Here is a 6,051-nt window from a genome sequence, read left to right as displayed (position 1 = left end):
CAAGTTCGGCAGGACGAGTATGGAGATGACAAAGTGATGGTGTGGGATGATGCACACACACGAAGAAGCTTGTTGCGGGCTTCGATTGCCATAATACTCTAACAATGTGAGTGGCACATGGTGAATCTCGAAAATTGAACCGTGGATCGTGACAATGGTCACATGGAACTTAGTTCGAGGGAGAGACCCGTGAATCGTTGTAGTGAGCCTCGTGGAACTTAGTTCGAGGGGGAGATTGTTGGGTACGTGAACAAAGTCCCACATTGATAGTTGAAAGATTGGGAGCCTACATATAAGGTGTAGGGATCTCTTAATAATGTGAGGCCTTTTGAGGAAAATCGTACAGGTTTGGCCCAATACGGACAATATAATATCACACCATGTTAAGAGTGATTTGGGCTAGTTTTGCCCAACACTTTCAAATATATGTCCCTCCTGTTGGGTGTGCGAACAAAGTCGCACATTGGTAGCTGAAATGATTGGGAGTCTACATATAAGGTGTAGGGAACTCTTAATGATGTGAGGCCTTTTGGGGAAACCGTGCGGGCTTGGCCCAAAGCGGATAATATCACACCATATTAAGAGTGTATTTGGATTAGTTTAGCCCAACAACTGGTATCAGAGCCCATGTTCAGCGGGACAAGTATGAAGATGGCAGAGTGATGGTGCGGGGCGGCACACACATAAAAAGAAGCTAGTTGCGGGCTTCGGTTGCCATAAATTCTAACAATGTGGGTGGTACACAATAATCTCGAAAACTGACTTGTGGATCGTGGTAGTGGGCCACGTGAAACTTAGTTCAAGGGGGAGATTGTTGGGTGTGCGAACAAAGTCCCACATTGGTAGCTGAAAAGATTGGGAGTCAACATATAAGGTGTAGGGATCTCTTAATGGTGTGAGGTCTTTTGGGAAAATCGTGCGGGCTTGGCCCAAAGCGGACAATATCACACCATATTAAGAGTGTATTTGGGTTAGTTTAGCCCAACACCTCCCATTAGTTTTTTTCACCTTGAAAAGAATTGGTCTGATTTAGTTGATATGGTGAAAGCCCGTAGGAGTATATTTGGACCTTTTAAACTGTCTAATGATATACTCTCTCCGTTCCAATTTGTGTGAATCTGTTTGACTAGGCACACGTTTCCACGGACTATTTGGGTCATTTGCCCTACACCAGCAAGCTGCAATATTTTGGAACATGTACGTCCCTTTCAATACTTTATTCCGGAGGCGTACCCAGGAACTTACTGCTACGGGGCACAATATTCTGTTCAATCATTTCTCCCTAAAGGCTTTTAGCATTAAGGGTGCCAAGTGATTTAAATTAACCATTTTCAAGGTATACGCATATACATATACAAGATTTCTGTCGTAACGGGTCCGATGACCCCTCAACATAAGCCATAGGTCCCCCTCTGCTTTGTTCTATCGTTTTAATTTTTACGTTAAACTTTAAAGGTTGAAACATTTGCAAGGAGGAAATTGTATCATATGTGGCGAAGAGACTCCTTTTCGAAAGTGAAGTCAGCAATGATGATGCTCTTTTATATATTAATTATATGTACTTTTTAATGGATTTTAATAAAGGCTATCTGTTTCATGAAGCAAACTGCGTTCACATGCAGGGTCCGGGGATGGGCCACACCTCAATAAGAATGTAATGTAACCAGCCACCTTGATACAAGAATCAGTTGTTAATTCCACAGTTGGTGAAAATAATTTTACTATAGTTCAAAGGCTACCTTCTTTTGATGGATTTTAATTGTTTACTAAAATCCACACCACTAAGCTAGAGAGAGATATCCTATTTCCACCACTAAGATGGAGAATGTGTAACCTTTAACAATGCTAGTCATATTTGATAGATGACATGTGAAGTGAAATTTTCCCAAAAGTAGCTTAAATGCAGCCAAGCTTATGGCTTTAACATTCTTCAGGCAACATGACACACTTGCTAACGTGCCAACCTGCGTTTAAACGAGTCCAGAGATTGCTCTTCCCTTTATATAAGCAAATGGTTTCTTCACTTAATCATACACACCACAAAAACTATTCTTCATATCTATTCTTAGACATACAACATCCAATATATCATATTCCAAGATTTCTATAGTCCAATAACTAAGAGATATATATAAATCTAGCATTTTCAAGATAATTGGGTTCGAGAAGAGAAAATCGTGTTTAGATGGAGATGGCGACGGGAATGACGGCTATGATTATGCTCCAGCAGCATGCATCGGAGGAGGTGGTGATGACGATGATGGAGACTATGACTATGCTCCTGCTGCATCGTTGGAAGGCAATGCTGATGACGATAATGGAGATTATGATTATTGTCACACCCCTTTTTACCCCCAAAGGAAGACAAGCGTGTTATCGATTGTTGTAGGTTAAAGAGTTTTTCCAAATTAAAGTGACAATTTTAAAATAGGGATTATTTTTGTTAGTCAGAGTCGCCACTTGGAATTGATTTTTTGATGTTCCAAGTCACCTTTTATTTGAATCCCTAGTGAAAGGAATGTTTGACTCTTTTATTATTGGTCTGCGAAAACAAAGTCCGGATAAGGAATTCTGTTGACCGGGGAGAAGGTGTAAGGCATTCCCCGAGTCTCGTGGTTCTAGCACGGTCGCTTTATTGACTTAAACTTGGCTTGAATTAATTTTGGACAAACTGTGATTTATATAATTTTTATGTTTTACCTATTCGCTTTTATTTCTTGATTATTAAAAAAAATAAAGAATATAATAAGATGTCATAATCACACTACGCAAGTGAATGTGTGACCGAGACGAAGTTTATTGACTTAGTCATAAAAGCTCTACGCAAGCCAATCAACAGTCATGACAAAGAATTATTAGCACGTTATTACTTTTGAAAAAGTTACTACACTTGAAGAAATTAATTTTTGAAATTTTTAAAAATTACTATCGCGCTACGCAAGCGAATCCGTGATCATGAGAAATGATAAAATTATAAATTAAACTAAAACTATTGGATAAGGTATAAAATTAGTTGATTAATTTAATGAATGTTAAACATCACGCTACGCAAGCGATTCCGTGAAGTTAAAGCGTGCCTACTATTTGCCTAGCGTTTAAATTAATAAAAAAAAAAGTGCTTAAGCTTTTCCTTTTTTTTAATATTTTTTTATTACTTATTCGACCAAAAAAAAAAATAGAACAAATATGACATTATTAAAATTACTTTTTAACTAATGCAAGACATTAAACACGGGTAAACTTATGCTAAACTTTTATGGTTTTTGGCCACTTATTTTATTTAACAAAAGACAAATTATTAATTTAAAGGAAAAACCCGCTTACTTTCTGTTGTCATTGGGCCTACAGATTTTAGCTTATTTGGCCCATGCTGCATAAGAGCTTCAATGACAAACACAACACAAAGTGACAAGTATTCTTCTTAAGCCCAAATTGCTCATCATGTTGATGTCCAATTTAAAAAACGTTTTTCATAAAAGAAACTTGCATGCTAATCATTATCTTTGCTCTTTCATCTCCTTAATCAATTTATTTCTTAAGGACTAACATAATATTTCTACTCATTTACACCAACATGGCACTAATCAGACTACAAACTCATTAGTAACGTAAACACCTTAAGCATTTGAATCCACTTTCATAATTACAAATCGCAACAAAATATAAAAACTACAAAAAAAGAAACGGTAGTACTTTAATGCTAAAGAGAAGAACCATATTATAACATTATGTTGATTATAACGTAAAGCATCAAAACATTTGAAGCTAGATGTCTTTCCTAGATAATTATACATGAACCTTAAAAGTAACTCACATAAAAGATCCCAAACTAAACAAACATGGTTAAAAAATAAGGTCTTTATCTTTTCCTTAAACTATGTAAACTTAACAAAAATGCAATTTAAATCATATATATAAAGAAGAACGATAATTTAACTAATTTCTAACATATTTACATGATGATAACAACAATATAACATTTCATCTTGAAACAAAATCAAATCTAACATGTTCCATCAACCAAACCGGGATCAAATGCTTCTTATTACCATCAAGAATCTGCAATATAAGAATTTGAAAGTGATGTTTAGCTTAAAGCATATATATTTTTATGTATATCACCTCATATTTTACTTTTGTTTCTTGAATTTGGGATGTTAAATGTGATGATTTATATTAATTTGAAGTGTTTTTATGTGTAGGAATGATTCGGGAGCAATTGGGGGCGAAACGTGCAAAAATTAGAGCCAAAACGAACGAAATTGGGAAACTTGCGAATTTGGGCGCCACCTGTGGCGCTGGAAACAGTAACTGGATTTTGAGCAGCGCCCTGGTGGGCCTGGCGCTGTCCAGGGCGCCGGTGACATGATTTCGTCCTATTTTGCTCGGGACACGGTTTATTCTGCCCTAGACCTACCCAACACGTATAAAATCAAGACAAAACCTATTTTTGAGGAGAGAGACGCCACTTTGGAGGAAAAATACACACAAGAAACATCCGGGAGCAAGAACATCTCAGATTTCTTCATCTTTTCTAGTATTTTCAATTATTCAAAACTTATGCAATTGTTTGCTAGTATCATGAGTGGCTAAAAACCCATTGTTCTGGGATTGTGATTTAGCCATGAATATTTTTGTTTAACGTTGACTTAACCTCGATTATAATTCACTAATATATGGTTGTTTCTTCAATTCAGTGATTAATTGTTTAATTGTCTGGCCAACAGTTAGGTTCTATTTACTATCTATGCTATGCTTGGAAAAGCCGTGTTTAGATTAGAGAAGAATTGAAGAGAGCATGATCTTAACACTTAAGGGGGGGGGGGGACCGGATTTGTGGTTAGGATAGGAATATACCTAGTCACCATGCTTAATTAAATATCATAATCTTAATGCGTTCTTAATAGATTGATTACATAGGAATATAGGCATTAATTTATTTTGAATAGGCGAGTAGTACTTCAGGAGAAGGCTATGAGAGCAATTATCGATTAATTAGCAACCATGAGTGAATTGTATGAGAGGGAGAGTTAACTAGAACACAATAGGATTGGTGAATCGATCACAACCCTGGAATATTTGTCTCTATTGAATACATAACAATCATTCTACTGCTTGATAATTTAGTTATTACTTAGAATTGTAGTTTAGTATAATTAAACTCTTGAACTCGAATTTAGCTTGACTGAATAACAATACTGGTGAGTTAGTAAGTAGATAAGTCTTTGTGAGTTCGACACTCGACTTATCATTTTATTACTTATACGACCACGTATACTTGCATGTGCGTTTGGGAGCAACAAGTTTTGGCGCCGTTGCCGGGGACTTAAAAATTAGCTACTTTGCCAACCTAAGCTTTTATCAGTTATTTGTTCAAGTTTTAATTTTCAGTTTACCTTGTTTGTGTTAACACAGGCTCTTCTCTTGAATGCGGAGGAGTAGAAGCGCAAACCATCTCCTTCCTCTTGATCCTGAAATTGAACGAACACTTCACAGAGTGAGGAGGAAAGTCGAAGCAAGAACTAGAATAGAAAGAGAGTTGGACATCGTAGTTCAACCACAGCCAATAGAGATGGCAGGTAATGCAGAGCGTGCGGTGATAGAAGCCGCAAGGCCCAATCTTGCTAATATGACTCACGCTATTGTGAAGCCTGAGATCACAGGGCATTTTGAACTCAAACAGTACATGGTACAGCTGATTCAGTCCAGAGGGCAATATGTGGGTCTATCTCATGATGATCCGCAGAGGCACATTCAGAATTTCTTGGAAATTACTGATACCTACAATTATCTGAACGTTTCCAAGGACTATGTCAGGCTGACACTTTTTCCCTTTTCACTACTGGGGGAAGATAAGGAATGGTTGCAGAAAGAGCCCGCGAACTGAATCCACACTTGGGATGATCTAGCAAGGAAATTCTTAATCAAGTTTTTTCCCACCAAGAAGACAAAGTCATTGAGGAGTCAGATTCTTGGGTTCGAACAACGGGATGGCGAGACACTTCGTCAAGCTTGGGAAAGATACAAGAAGCTACTCAGAGATTGCCCGCA

Source organism: Nicotiana attenuata, unplaced genomic scaffold (genome assembly GCF_001879085.1).
Source record: "Nicotiana attenuata strain UT unplaced genomic scaffold, NIATTr2, whole genome shotgun sequence".
In the NCBI taxonomy this organism is placed as follows: domain Eukaryota; kingdom Viridiplantae; phylum Streptophyta; class Magnoliopsida; order Solanales; family Solanaceae; genus Nicotiana; species Nicotiana attenuata.
This window is presented reverse-complemented; position numbering follows the sequence as displayed.